Source organism: Desmodus rotundus, chromosome 2 (assembly GCF_022682495.2).
Source record: "Desmodus rotundus isolate HL8 chromosome 2, HLdesRot8A.1, whole genome shotgun sequence".
Classification (NCBI taxonomy): Eukaryota; Metazoa; Chordata; class Mammalia; order Chiroptera; family Phyllostomidae; genus Desmodus; species Desmodus rotundus.
In genome coordinates, this window is record NC_071388.1 from 187,755,773 (window position 1) to 187,772,113 (window position 16,341).

The 16,341-nt window shown below is 38.6% G+C and overlaps 1 protein-coding gene and 1 pseudogene across 23 annotated transcripts in view; one reads left to right on the top strand and one right to left on the bottom strand.

Moving 5' to 3' along the window:
- MAP2 (microtubule associated protein 2) overlaps positions 1 to 16,341 on the top strand; it is a 250,353-nt gene that overhangs the window by 103,723 nt on the left and 130,289 nt on the right. The gene's annotated exons all lie outside the window — the stretch shown is intronic.
- Positions 13,635 to 13,759, bottom strand: LOC112308102 (U2 spliceosomal RNA; annotated as a pseudogene).

Here is a 16,341-nt window from a genome sequence, read left to right on the forward strand (position 1 = left end):
AATGTACAACCCACAGTCAAATTTCCTCAATTGTCCACAAATGTCCCTGATTGCTGTTTACTTTTAAAATCCAAGAATCAGTTAAGGTTGCCATGTTTCTGGACTGCTCTTTAATCTTGTGGAGAGTCCTTACATTTTTTTTCTTTTCTCCCATGACATTAGGCAATTTCAGGCCAGATGGCTTTAGAATATTCCACGTGATATTTTTTGTTTTCTTCCTTGTGACTAGGTTGAGAGTCTATATTTTGGGGGAGAGGGGATAGGTGACATTGGGACTTCCTAGCAATTAATTGTTAAAATCACCTTTCTCCCTCTATAGGGAAGAAGGAACTTGTGATACTTTGAGGCCACGGGAATATCCTGTTCCATCATAACCTTTCACCCAATAGTTTTAGCATGCATTCATGGTTCTTGCTTGTGTGCTTGTTATACGGGGTCCGGAAGAAATAGCACCTGCTTGAGTGTGGTTGGTAACATAATATTATGGGTGTAATAATTTATAGTTTTAATTTGAACAGTTCACTTAAAATGCCATATGGTGTGCTTGAGTGTGATACTGTTATGTTACAGAATTACGTGCTTATGATTTTGTAATTAAAAAGAGGTGTTATTTGTGCCAGACCCTGTATGTGGCAGGGTGGAGGGGGAATGGATATTTGAAAAACTTGTCATTCTTTCTACTCTTATTAACTAGCATTCTTCTCTAAAGAAGACATTTCCACCACTCCCTTCCTTCTCTAGGTTTCTCTGTGTGTCTTCTACCTTCCATCCTCCCCTGCCCGCCCCACCCCATTAGAGTATCAGTATTGACTCATGGATTTTGTTTTATTCAATGTCTTATAATCTAGTGCCATCATTATTATATCTGGTGCCTAAATTATCTCAAATTTGGCCATGGTTAGCCCCTCTGTGGTAGTAGCGGTGTCTTTCTGGAAAATCCCTTTAATCCTTCAGCACTTTCCTGCTTTCTGGTGCTACAAAATTCCGGGGACTCTGCACCTGCCCTGTTTAAGACCTGGGGTCACCCACTTTTTCCCAAGAAGTTTTTAGTGATAAATGGGATTTAGAAACCAAGACTGGGTTCTCATTGCTTCCAGGACAAATAAACTACACTGTCATTGTTACTAGTGCCGTCAAATAAGCATTCAGCTGACTGGGAGCCATGCTGGAGAGCAGCACCATTGTGAGTCTGTCTGTGTTCGGAGAATAAGGGGGAGACACAGGACTTGTGTGAGGAGGAAGGAGAAAAATCAGCTGTCTTTGTCACAGAAATGTGACTCTTTGTCTTACGGCTCTAAGACGATGCATAGTACACAAGAAAAGACTGTGGATTGTATTCCCACTTTTTCCCAAAGTTGCTTACTATTTAATATTTCAGATAGGAAAGAAGAAGGTATTTTATTTTGTTAATCAATTGTAATCTTTTTTAAAAGGAAACATTTGCCTGAAAAATGATGAAACGTGTGTGTGTGTGTGTTTTTCCCTTTTTTACCTTTATTAAGTAGGTGCTATATGAACAATATAACTTTAAGAATTCTGGGATTTAAAAAAAATTGTAAATATATACTTCTTTTATTTTCCCTGGTAGAGGAGTTAATTGAAGGAGTTAATATGGTGGCATTTTTGAGTTTCTTTGTGGGCAAATGGACTGTGGGTTTTGTTTCCTGTGACATTATTACAAATAAAGAGCATAGCTATTTGACTATAATTTATTCTTTGAGATTCACATTAGAAATGCCATTTAATTTAATTTCACGGCTTTCCTGCTTGTGCTGCATCTCTTTATACTCTCAAATTAAAACTTTTAAATAACATTCCCCTATGAGACCATAGATTGTGATGAATTGGACAGAGGATAGCGATCAGTAAACAGGTGATGCTTAGCATCTCATTAATTCCCGGGAAGGAAAGCCCAGATGTCCAGGACACAGCAGTTTTTTATCCTTTCGTCTTTGCCCAGACTGACTACCATGGCAAAGGATGGAATAAGGCAGGCACACTCACAGAGACCCAATGATGTTACAAGTTCTCTTTACACAGGAGTGTAGGGTGACCTGGGGAGGAACAAAGTAACTGCGATTGTATGCTCTGCGTTGAAATGTCCTTTATATCGCTGTTTGCTGTTTTACATAAAAGTCAGACGAAGGGATGTTGGATGCCTGTGTGTTTGTTGGACAGGCTGGGCTAAGTGAGGAAGGTGATTGATTGGGTTTGGTAGTGCTCTGAACCGTTTCAAAAATTCCTCATTTTCCAAAACGGACAAGAATAGGCTACTCCCATCAAGAATTCAAAAACATATGCAGAGACACTTCAGCTCTTGAGAAACCCATACCAGATTGTCGGGTTCATAAAGGCTCTTCAGTTTATTAACAGTTTGTCCTTGGGGAAGTTACCTAACTCCTCTTTCTCACTGTGCCCACCTAGAAAATGGAGGTCATAAAAGTACCTTCTTTCTAAGGTGCTACTTTATGTGTGAGTAGCACATAAAATAATATAGTGTAAGCAAATACTAAGCACATGACAATCTTAGCTCTTATTATTATTTACATATTCCTAATAGAAATATTAAGAAAATAATATCACTTATCAATATTTGAACATTTTAAAATAATTCAATCAATAAATGGACTAAAAACACCCAGTCTTTAAACTAATTTTCTAACTTTTTTATTGGTTTCCTTAACTTCCTTTCTTAGCGGTGTAATATTTTAAAAGGCTTTATGCTTCTCTTATTCCCCAGATCTACCAACTCACTACAAGATACATTGGTGAGGGACCTACTATGGCCAGCACTCTTCTAGATGCTGGGATTCAGAGCACGATGCAGTACTTGTCCTCAGGTGGCTCACTCTGGTGGGGCAGACCTTTGTACAAACAGTGAAATGTCATTCGGTTTGATACTTGCCATTGCAAAATACAATGGAGGCGTAAACTTGGGAAAATCAAGGAATTCCTTATACTTCAGACTCGTGAAGAATGAGCAGATGCTCCCCGAAGTAACAGAGCCACAATGAACTTTCCAGCATGAAAGTATGAAGCATCTTTGCTGAGTAACTAGAAATGGTTTTAAGAAAGTATGTCTTAATGTTAAAGCAATCATCAACAAATTACGTGATTCTGAAGACAGTATTTTGAAACTTATCGTAATGTCCAAGGCTTGAAGTACCACTAATTTATTGATCTCCCCTGGGCATCTTGTAATTTGAAGGAGTATAACATCACTTTCCTCTTCCAGCTAGTGCACATGAGTCTCAAAGGTATCTGTGCAGTGGAGGGGTCTCCAAGGTAAAAAAAAGAGTTGATGCCAACAGCATCTGTATGAAGCACCAAGAACTGACATCAGTTCCTCAAAAGACCAACAGTGACTCCACATTGGCTGAGATGCCAAAACACAGAGCTCTTTGTTTCTTGGCTCCTCCACTAGCCTTAAAATAGAAGGCAGTTTTTAAAAGTTTAGGACAGATTTCATTTTTTAAAAAATAGAATTTTTAATGCTAGTTTGCATGCATCTCAGAAAATTAAAAGACTAAGAAATAGGTTGCCAAAATTTCTTTAGACGTGCCATTGCCCCCCAGGTGCCAGACTGCTCACACTGTGTGCATTACTGACGCGGCCCCAGTCAGAATGTCCAGCAGGGACTGGGCCTTCAACCACCTCCCTGCTGCAGGAACAGGTCAGATTACATACAGAATACATACTGTAAAAGTACAGAGTAGTAGAGTGTGTAGTATCTTTTTTAGAATGTAGTTTTAAAAATATACCTGCAGCCATATTAATGGCGGTCATATCCAGTGGTTTAGCCCACCTGTATGCTGGTTCCTGTTTTATAACATGAGGATAACAATAGTAAATACCTCCCAGAGTGGCTGTGCAGGGTAAATGAGTTAATATAAAGGAATGCTGAAAAAAATAAAAAGTATCTAGTCTTAGTAAGTTCCTAGAGGCCCATGAAAATAATCCTTCAGGGGCTGTCTGAATCCAGTTTAGGATTCAAGACACTTCCCCACCCCACGGACCTCGTCATCCCATTGCAGAATAGTTCTTCTCTAGCTCATGGTGGGATTCCTCAGCCTCCTCACTCAAACTAAATCACCTTGAAAGTTACTTTGCTGTGAAAGCGTGATCTTGATTCTATGGCTTCCTGTTCACAAGCATCAAGGACAGAACTAGTACTAGGCCATAGAAATATGTCAGGAATGGTAGAGACAACTTTATAACTTTATGATCAGTATTTGTAGATTTTATTGAAAGTATATGTCATAAATACAGTCTTGGAGTCCTGTTTGCGTCTTTACATGGCTCTTAACAGTTAATGTGAAATGAAAGGTCAGTTAATCTGAAAATGTCCTTGATTAGAGCAATTTTTTTTCTGGATAGTACCTGTTGTTACTGATTGTAGCTAATGAGGAAGGGGGAAATAGGAAAGAAAAAAACATGCAGCAGAAAAATAAAAGGAAACAAAAACAAGTCATGTTTTCTAAAAATAAATTTCCAATTTTAATATCTTGCATCGTAAAGACATTGTAGTAATTCACTATACTTGTTCCTGGCACAAATTCATATTCACACATACTTTGATCCCCTTACCCCCCTTTTTTGGAACCCCTGTTGGTTTTATTGGCATAAGAAATGAATACCTTTGTATTTGGTGAGGGAATAATTTAATTCAGTTTTTAAATCCTCCATAGTAGTTTTTTGGAAGTGTACACCATGAACCACTGGCACCAAAATTACCTGAGGTGCTTAATAAATGCACAGCAGCCTGGTGGGCCCCCTTAGGACTTCTGAACTGAATCACACAGAGGTGAAGCCTAGTGTTTTAGCACAGCTCGGTGCAGTCTATTAGAAATGGTAGGAGCCACAGCCCTGTCTCCACCTTCACCGTCTTTCCCCTGTACGTGCTCCCAGGTCAGAGATGGCAGGGTGTCGATTCATAACTCTTCGGGGCTTCATTTCATAATCTTTTGTTGGTGGTGGTGCTGGTGACGGTGGTGTTCTAAACCACAGGTGCAAAGAATTGAGTTCTTCATAATCTTCTTTTGAGGGGGGCACGATCATCAGAATATGAAAGTCCCTTTTTTTGTTTCACATTATTTTAACTTTTTTCTTTTATCTCTGACCTCCATTTCCATTTTCCCAACCCCCACATATCCTCTTTGTAATATGCTTGATGTGTGCCTCTCCTTGGGAGAGATGCATTCCGTGTATGCCTTTTTCATTTAGTACAATTGTATGTCGACTTAATCCAAAGCTCCTGACAGCTGTGCAGGACTGCAGGCCTCCTTCTGCCGCCTTTGCCTTGTGCCTGCCCCTCGCCGTGAACACCGCAGTGGTCTTCAACCCCCGCTGTCACAAGCAGTAACTTCAGTCACCGCACGGAGCTCCACCACCTAACCCGTTCGTTTACTTGTAATCAGGGCACAAGGATACACTCACCATTTCCCTTCATGCTATTAAATCCAGACTTAAAAAAATTACTTTTCATTGATGGTGTCTTAATAAGAAGGTTGAATAGCATGTATTGGGAGAAATTGCACACACATTTAAAAATGTCTTTAAATCACATTGTAGAATGAGTTATATCTGGATTTCCTTTAATCAGCTATTTTCAGCTGTGACTTACAATTCTTAAAAATATCCACCATAGGGTACAGCCTAACTGCCAATTTTTTTCTCACATGGGTCATACAATTTTGCGATCTTTCTCCCTGAGTCCCTTAGCTCTTTGTTTACTAACACTAAGTTACTTAGAATGTGTGGCAAGAAGTCACAAATCCATCATCACTGGTAAAAAATACGTGGCCTAGGCTAGTGGTCAAAGAGAAAGTTATTCTGGGCCAAGATATTTAGTGCAAGTCATCAAGCATGTGACCTAAGGAAGACGGCAGCCAGTCAGTCAGCAGGGATGAAGTGCCCTTTGTTTTTCACTCTCCCTCACTCAGAAGCTGCTGACTGTTGAGCTCCAGGCCATAGGCACATTGAGGTTGACATTCTCTCTTTCCAAGATAATCCTCAGGATAGGATGCACTTAATCTATGCTGTTGATGGGACTGAACTGAACTGAGCTGATTTGCATATCATCAATAAATGTAAGTCCTGAGTAGAGGCCAGCCATCCAAATTAAAATGCTCCCTGTCAAGGACTTGCTGTGTCTAGCAAATTCTGCAGTAATGCTGATTGCAGGTGGTTGGTGACTATTGATGCTGTTCAAGGTTTCTAAGGCCGCATTGGAGGGCAAATGAAACTTAAGATTTCTTTAGAACAATGTCTCTGTTTAAAACGCCTCTTGTTCAGACCCAGCTGGGCATTTAGTAATGCCAGCCACTGAATAAGATCTTTCAAGTGCTTCAGCCCGCCTCACCTGTCAGATTGGCTCACTGGTTTACAAATGAAAGCCTGTTTGCTTCCAAAACTCTTGATCCTCCAACTCCCCTCTGTCCTCCCGTTTTCTTACTCTTCCTTCTGATTTGAGTGTCTTAAACCTCCTAACACATGCCATCACTTTTCATTTGCTGCTGTTCTTCAGGTGATGCACAAACAGCTCTGGGCCAGTGTTAGTTTCTGTATCCTTTTTTATATCTTCACTCCTTACCCCTTTAGAAAAAGTTCTACTCTGTTGTAAAGTAAATTTTTCTTCCATTGCACTTGGCTTTTAACGGAATGTCCTGACTGCCAATTTCTAAAGGTCTCCTTTTGTGCATTCTTAGTGCATTTAACACAAACTTTACTTCCTCCTTTTATCATTAGCTAATCAATCATACATTTTTGAGAACCTCCAAATTAAAATAAGAAATTATAAGAAATCTATATGCAGCTCTCACCATCTAGAAAAACCTGTCATTGAGGTACCTTCTGCTATTTTCTAATATGGCATCTATGTGCTCTCAGCAGTAGGTATCTATAAGCTTAGAATTTTACTCCCTTTCTTTGTTTCTTTAACTACACTGTGTTCAAAATAAATAGATACCATGTATAAGGACCACAGTGACCACACAGTTTTCTCCCAATTTCCAATTACATTTTTTCTAAGTCAGTATTTACAAAACAACTGAACATTGTTTAGTGTGCACCAACGTAAAAAGAGTCTACCAAATATTGTAGAAAGAGAAACTAGTATAAAACACATGCAGTTTCCAATCTACTGACATAAAACCAAAGACCGTTGTAGAGGAAAGTCTGTCTAAATGATTTCTTAAATGTTTTCCTACTTCCTTGACCGTGCTTTCCATGATGTTGCAGTACAAAGGAAGAGGAAGGGTTGGAAAGAGACAAGCAAAGCACAGACAATGGTGTTAGCAAACCACAGTGGGGGTTCAGCTGCCTGCTGCCACTAACAGGCAAATTCTGGAGGCAGAGGTTGGCGAAAAAGGAAATAAGTCTTTATTTAAATGCTGCACAAATTTGGGAGAATGGCAGACTCTTGTCTCAAAAGCCCACCCCCTCTGGAAACCCAGAGGAAAGCCCAGCCACCCTCAGTCAGACCAAACCCAAAGGCAGCATCCAGAGTTCCCTCTCCCTTTCCAAGTCCCGTCCCTTGAGAGCTGTAGGCAGCCCCTGAGTGATCATCCGGGCAGGTCTCAAGCTCTGTCCTCAGAACCCGCATGTGGGGCCAGTGCCAACACCAGCCACATGGCTTCCAGGGCGAGAAGGTCCCACAAACGTACTGGCCAGTATGTTCAGAAGGTGGACAAGAGAGAGTATCCCTCCCTTCCCTGGGATTTATATTAGTTTTCTGTGTGGGCTGGACCAGGTGCTGTCCTGAAACTTCCACATGCTCAGGAGGGTGGCCAGCCTCCAGTCAATCCCTTCTTTTCCTTGGGCTAGACTGACAGTTTTCTTCCATACAGCACCTCCCCTTCCCGTCATCTTTACCTCTATGGAGCATGTGCCTGCCTTCCCCTGCTCCCACCCCCAATCAGGTACCAGAAGTGGGGGGGTAGGAGGCCTTTCTCCCCCACCTCATTGTCTCACTAGCTTTGCATGCTCAGTGTAATACTTCTCCCTGTTGTCATCTTGCCCTAGGGGGCGAGGATCTGCCACCAGGCTATCAGTATTGATGGGACAGGAAGATAATAAAAAACACACAAGAATGCAGCAGTCTAAGAAGAGTTAGTAGTCTTAGAGCTGTGGGAATTTCTCTCCCAGACAGCTTCATTGGCCCACATACTTACAATGGCTACTCCTTGCAAAGAACATATTTTCACAATCCATTTGAAGTATGAGTCACAGTAGATCGACAATGTCTATCAACTCAAAAAAAGTTGAGTTATTTTTCCAAATATTATATAAAACACTATTATTTCTTCAATTACATGTTTGTATTAGAAACAAAAAAGGAAAGGAGCCACAAAGCTATGAAAAACTACACAAATATAGTGCAACGTCAAGCATTGCCACAGAGAGTCCTTCCCACGTGAACTCTTTCTAGCTAATTTGATGGTACTATTGAGAAACAATGTTCATATAGGAGTTAATCATGTGTAATATTTCCTTTCAATTTAAAAGCCAATATTTCCTTTATCTAGAGTTTTGTAGCTTAGAAATCTGATGACAGGGTGAAACACGGAAGTGCTCCCGTTCTCCATCACAGTTCACCTTTCTTCTCACACAAGGGATTTTACATCCATCATCTGTGTCCTTCGGTTCCTATCGGTGGGAGGGTTTAGGACTTAGTGCACATTTAGATGTACCATTGAATGTGTGCTAAATATCCAAAGTGTGTTAGGGTTTGGACAAACTGTTTTATTTAAAATATCTATAAATAAATGTCTGCCTAGCTAATTAATTCCCTCCCCTCATCTTTGATGCAGCCCTGGTAGAAGGTTTAGAGGAACTGGAACAATAGGGACTAAGAAACTTCATACGTGATTTTTAGTGGCCATCACCATCAGGGAATACCTTCCCCAGACAGCAGAGAAAAGAAGTGTGGATGTCACACACTTTTGATATGTGCATTTCAGCTCTTCACAGAACAAATTACTTTAACGTGTATATTTTCAGAAAGTTTCCCACAGATGATGTCGCACTCATTCAGCCACTGCAGTAGACACTTTATGATTTGAATTGGAAACATTACTCTGAAAGAAAATGCTGTGTGAGATTGCAGAACTTCAACCTTTTCAGGGTACCCTGGTCATGCTGAGGTCAAGACTACCTTGTTCAAATGGAAAGGCAGCTGGTGCCCTTCCAAGCCCTGCTGGCCCTCCAGCTCTGTGGAGTTGCTGAGTACCACGGAGTGAAGAAAGGTGGAGAATATTGAGATAACTTATTCTTCTAAGCTTGGGAAGCAGTAGACAAAATAACAGCATTTTTCAAAGAGAAATCAGAAATTTAAATCTAATGTCATGCAATGTAGCATTTGATTTTGTGCCATTATCTAGTCTTTCATTAAGTTGTAGTGTTCCAGCTTGTGGAGAGGTTCTTTAAAATGAGGGTTCGTTTCCTGCATCCAGGAAGATCAGCCAAGAAATTTGTGACTCCTGAAGGTGATTCTGCTTGACTGAAATGAAAATTTTATTGAGTGAGAATTCCTCAACTCTAATTCTCTTAATTTTCCAGTAGAATTTGCCCATTTCTCTCGTAAATATGCTTTCCTCATAGACTGGTTATAACTTCAGTAGTGAAATGAAGCAGTTTGTATTACTTTTAATTGTAACATACAAGATATAACTAAGGATTCAGAAAAATTGCTAGAAGGATTTTTGTTAAAAAAAACAATAAATAATTAAGCACATAGGTAACTATTTTTAAAAGTCTTAAGAAAGGGGGAAATGTCTCAAATGGCTATAAATGTGCCAAAAGTAAAAAGCTTTTCAATAGTCAACCAAGACTCAAACTAAATGAAATACTTGATACCAAGTGATTTGTCCAGTGATTTCTGAAATTGAATTTACTCAACTGTTTGAGCTCAGAATTCAGAATTTTGTAAAGGGGAATTCATGCTTCTCTTATGAATTTCAGTGTTATAATTTCAATTATTCACTCATGCATGTGATATTTTAGTGAATATTTACTGTGTGCCAGGCCTAATTCTAGGTACCAGAACACATTAGCGAACAAAACGGTTTTACCTTCCTGGAATGTAAAAGTGAATGGGGAAAGACAAACAATAAAGGATAACCACAATAAATAAGCAAATTCTATGGTGTATTAGAAAACGATAATTGTGTAAAATAGGCTAAAGGAGATTAGGGGTGGGAACTACAGATTGCAATGTTAAATAGGATGGTCAGGTTAAGCCTCATGGAGAAGATAGGATTTGAGGAAAGATTTGATGGTAGGAATGGAGTTATTTGGAAGAAAAGTACCCTACATCTAGAATCAAACTATAAATAAGTTTAAGTTAATTTAAACAAAACATACATTACATAATATGATATTGACATAATGTTTTCTGATGTCACCTAAGATTCCCCATGAAATTTGGTTATTTCCAACTCGATATAATAAAATGAAGGTAGTGATTTACTGTGTAAGACAGGAATTTACTATTATAATCTATACTTACTACTAAGACATAGGTTCATTTCAACAGATGTTTAAAAAGCACGCACAATAAACACAAACTGTCAAACAACAAAGTTCTGTAAAAGCACACGAGCACATACCTCTCCGCTCTGACTCCATACTCTCTGCCAAGAATAGACCGGCCAGATAGCAAACGAAACACCAGCGTCTTCCTCATCTACAGGCACGCTTGTGTTCACACGTGTACGTCATTTGAACATGACCTGGTGGACTCTGAAATAATTCTGAAAGTAAAACTCTTATTTCTAATACTATCTCTCTTATGCACGCCTAGAATAATAAGAAGTCTGTTTAAAGCACCTGTCCAAGAAAAATGGAAAAATTCTTAATTCTCTGTTTAATTTATCACCTCCTCTGATACCTTAGAAGTGTTAGGCTGAATTACAAACTAATTACCTCAGAAGTCCAGGGATTGAATTTCTGCTCCACCACTTCTCAGCTGTGTGTTCTTGGCCATAACTAAACCTAATCGTGCCTATTTTCTCAACTGTCAAACGGCGGTTCATAACTCTGAGAGCCATTGCATTAAATACTGTGTTCAAAGAAGTTGACACATTATAGGTATTTAATCATTCATATTAAATAATTTTTATGCTTTTTAAATTGGTCAAGACAAAAATAACTAACTGAATATAAACTAAAGATCAGTCAGAGGCCGTATATAGTATTAGGCATCAAGGGATCATGGTGATTCTAAGAAGGGAAAGAACTTTGTGACCCTGTGCGCTGGGGGAGTTCTGGAAGTTGTTATAAAAGAAGGTGGAACTTTAAATGGACCAAAAGAAAGTGTAAGATTCGGATTGGAAGAAGAGAAGTAGACGATTGCTGGAATAAGCTGGTGATTGTGGTGGGCATCAGAGGGCAAGGGGTCGGTGTGAGAAGAACGGTATTGGAGGTGCCTTGACTCCCACTCTTGTGTGGCCCAGGGAGCGCAGCTACAGACAGGTACTTTCACTGGTTAATATATTCTTAATATATTGACATATCTTACTTCACAGTTGCCTATTTATTAAAAACCCATGTCAAGTGTTCTCTCCTTTCTAAGGAAAAGATCTCCTTATAACTTGTTTCTTTAGCAAATTCTTGACCATCATGGGCTGCCACTTTCGCAGCCATGGTTACATGGCACATTTGTGGAATGTATGTTCATACCAGAACTCTTTGGAATACTTTTTGCTGCAGATCCAAAATTTTGTTTTGAAAACAAAGTTTCTAACCCAATGGCAACATAATAATATTTTATTATTATTATTACTATTGTTATTACTGAGCTGTAATATACCTTAATATAGTACACACATCTTAACTCCTCCACGTCACTGCCACCCCTGTCAAGAAGACATTTTACTTCTTCCTAGTCAGTACGCCCTCCAGCTGAATCCCACAGACGTAAACATTCCTCAGACTTCTGTCTCTGAATATTGGTTTCATCTGTTCTTGAGCTTCACATGCATGGAATAATACAGTGTGCACTCTTTCGTGCCTGCTTGCTTCTTTCACTCCTCATTATGCCTGTGAGAGCCACGTATGTGGTTGCATGTAACAGTAATTCTTTTTCTTTCAGGCTTTGTTTTTCTGTGTAGTAATCTGTTATATGAATATACCACAATCCATTCTACTGTTGATGAGCAGTTGAATGGGTTCGAATCTTAGGCAACTATGAATAAAGCTACTAGGAACAGTTTGTAAATGTGTTTGGGTAGACACGCACTCAGTTCTCTCGGGTGTGTCTCTAGAAGTGGAATTGCTGGTTCATAGGGGGCACATACATTTGGCTTTACTAGATATTGCCAATCAGTTTTCAAAGGCGTTCACACCAATTTACACCTCCAGCAGCAATGTATGAGTTTCATTTGTTCTACAATTATAGTTTTCTTTACAACATCTGGGTAGCTTTTCTCAACATAGTTCTTCAAGCATAATGAGATTATGACCTGATGAATTAAAGTAGCAATTATTTTTCATAATTTCAGTTCAATGACACTTTTTAAAAAGAACTTTTTAAAAGGAAGTTTGATTTGGTTTACTTTGGTGAAAGTATGTGAGCCAAACAGAACTTTGGTTACTGTCATCTTCTAAACCTGGATTGTCAATGGCTTACAAAACCTAAATACGGCCGCGTGCTGGCTATTTCACTAAATTGCAGTCAGACTTTATTTTGGGAACTGACAGTAAGAAACATCTCTCTTCCTCTCCCTCTCTCTTCGTCTACATCATCTTTCTGGCTTCACCTTGATAAGTGAAATAAAAACACGGATGAAATAAAAAAAAACAAGAGTGTATCATTTTTAAAAATACTCCTGCAAAATTTCCAATGAAATATGAATCTTTCTGAGGTTCAAAATGATACATAATCCAAAAATAATTTGAAATATATTTTGTCCTTATATTTAGATGAGACTGTAACTGATATTTAGAGACAATCACCACACTAAGATTTAAAATGAAAGTTTGAAGCCAAACTCTGAGAATGACTCAGAAGGATTAAAGCATGACTCAAGAGCTGTTGGAAAGTGATCCAGTTGTCTTGTCTTATTCCTCATCCTACTTGCTTAGAATACATTCATTCTTCCCACTCCGGGCCAAGTTCAATCAAAATCACAGCGAAGACGGGAAAGATGATGTCAAAGATGACCACAGGTGGCCCCTATGTCAGCATGCCCTTTGCTCTTTTATAAAGATACTTACTCCTGATTCATTCCTCATCTAAGTTTCATGGAGATACTGAGTATTTTGGCTTAAATTTTTATCACTGTGTAAAAGCCAGTTAAAATAGATACAAAGTAAGGCAAATAATTATAGGATTTGGAGCCTGGGCAATACCAATCTGTTTTCAAACTTGAAGTAAGTAAATAGTCCAGCCCAGTAACACAGGAAACCTAATAAAAGTAAATGAAATATAAAGTACACAATAAGCTATGAATGTAGTCTGGCTTATTCAATCACGTCAAGAGAAGTTTGAGGCAGGAATCAAGTGATTCCAGGAATTTTGGGGGGGGGTAAATTTTTGTCCTTTGCTAGTAAATTTGTTCATTATCTGCTTTCAAAATTCTTCGCGTGAGTTTTTCAACATTATTTTTTTTACAATGAATAATTTAGCTTTGTTGATGGTGTGTGGTTAATTTTGTACTTTGCTATGAAAAACAAAACCACGTGAGGAATTTACATACATTTATTAAACGGATAAGAACAGATACTGCACTTGATCTTAGCCAAAAGGCCGAGAAGTGATTACATACATTTATTATCTGGGTGATTTTCTGTTAACTCCTGGGCAGTTATTATTTGTCCCAGTAATCAGGGAACCTCTAGAACATGTTTCTTTCATTGATGATATTATGTTGAATTCATTTTTCTCATACAAATTTAAAATAAATGAGATTTAGAGGCCTATTATTGAATTTTTCAAGGAATTTGAGAAATAGTTCTAAGAGATTTTTAGATCTTTAAATGAATTATAGAGCCTCATGGCCTTAAAAAAAATCAATAGCTTTCAGAGCCATGCTTCTAATAATTTGTAATATTCTGGAAGGAGCCATAAGTTGAATTTGAAGCTTGTCATAGTTTAATTAGTGGCCATTAAAGTCTTGCGCTGCCGGGAGACGGGCCATTTTATATATCCCTTTGCACTGAGTTCTGGGCCTTTATAACTTCCTCAGGTATTACACTAGACCATGTGAAATTACCATTTTGTAGGTAAAAGGTAATAGAATTTCAACATCATACAATTCGGACCAACGCAGGGTGGGGCAAAAGTAGGTTTACAGTTGTTTGTATGGAAAATGATATAGTAATTAATAAATAACAAACAACATAAGAATACACTCTGTGTTCTGCATACAGTAAACCCACTTTTGTCCCACCTTGTATATAAAACAAGGAAATCAAGATAGAGTAAAAAGACTTTTCTTGTTCTTAAACACTCCCAGTTCATCGACTAATATAATTTTCACATTCTTTCCTTTAAAAACTATTGTTGAGTGCCCGTATTTTCCAGGCACTGTGTTAGGTGCTGTGGACACACCAGTGTCCCCAACCTACAAAGATGGCTTCCTTTATGGAACTCGCAGAGTGAGGCATGTACACATAATAAATACAATATGGTGTGATAGGAAGTGGTAAGTGCTCCGGGAGAAGGGAACGCGTAGTAGGGGTGCAGGGCTGTGGCAGGGCCAAGGCTGCAGTTTTCACGGTGGTAGCCAGGAAAGCACTGGGTGGGAAGGTGATAGGTAACCAGGGGCTTCCTGGAGGGAAGGAGATACACCTCCATCACATGTTCCTGAGGAGCTTAAAGAGTGATCTGCAGACACACAGACCAGTGCAGTTAGGGAATGAATACAGGCTCTTTCAGAAGGGCCACCAGAGTAAGCTACCTGAATTTGGGGACATAGCTACATCAGATTCCTATAGATCAGGGTGTGACATGAAGCAGATAAACCGAGGGGCAAACACACAGTGCCTCAGCAAAGGGAGGAAGGAAGTGTTTACTTCCATGTTCCCTCCACAATAACTGAAGTTCCTGAGGAAGAAATCGCCTTTCCTTTTACCCTAATTCCTAGAACCTATCAAGTGTCTGAAATATGTCGGTGTGTCATCAAAATTGTGAAAACGAGCTGATGAATGTTGCTCAGCCAATGTCTAGAACCTTCAGAGAGAGGAAGGGTAAGAAGAGGGTACAGTTTAGGCTCAAGGATAAATATGAAACATTTTAACAAATCATGAAAGTCTCTCAATTGTGTGACACCTTATATTCTTAGGATATAACATCTTTAAGGCAGGAATTATATTTTACATATTGTCCGTATTTTTACAACGGACATGTTAAAGTAATAGTTCATCACTAACAAATGGGAAAAAGAAAAAGAATACACTAACACATTTTCATTGAATGGACCAGGTATCCCAAATGTTAAATGGTTCTCAAAGAGTATTAAATATTTATGGAAGCTGTGCTCTTTTTTTAGACTGACCAGAACTAGTATTGTGCTTTATGAGATCTTAATAAAATGCGATTCATGTTTCAAAAAATGACAGTCATATGCATCATTTATTTTGTGCTTAGAAGTGAGCAACAGATGACACTATATTAAAACAAACCATTTGTTTCAAAAAATAACCTTACTGTTTAAAAATCACTTAAGAAAAATAGACATTTAACTGAATGATCTGTTTAAAGGTACACTTTTTGGAGGAGAGGAATATCCTAAATGGCATGTAGGATTCACTGAACCCTGAAATCTTTTGTAATTGTTACCTAGGGTAATCATGTTTTTAAAAATGTGATTTATTTCTTTTACAGCGGGGGGTGGGGGGGCAGAGCCTAGTAGTGGTGGCAGCAAGTGTATTTCGGACATCCGAAGAGGCAGTGTGGCCTGACCTATAGATGAGTCATAAGAACTGAATATCAAAAAAACACTTTAGAAAGGAAATAAAAACAGTAAAACATCAAGGTCAAAATCCTAGTCACAATTTTTTATTGAGTAACTCAGGAAGGTTTTAACAAATATTGCACCCCCCAGTGGTTGTTTTTGAGTGATTAAAAAAAAATTTTACCTGGACTTTCAATTTTCTGGCTTCATTATTTTGGGTAATCCTAAGAAGGTTAACATTATTTATACCTAGGAGGAACCTTGGGAGGCCAACCCAATTCAGTTGCCTGATTTCTTTTTTAAAAATTTTATTAAATTAATTGGGGTGACATAGATTATTAAAATTATATCATTTTCAACTGTTCAATGCTAGGACACATCATCTGTATATTGCATTGTGTGTTCACCACCCAAAGTCACGCCTCCTCCTGTCAATCACTGTGTA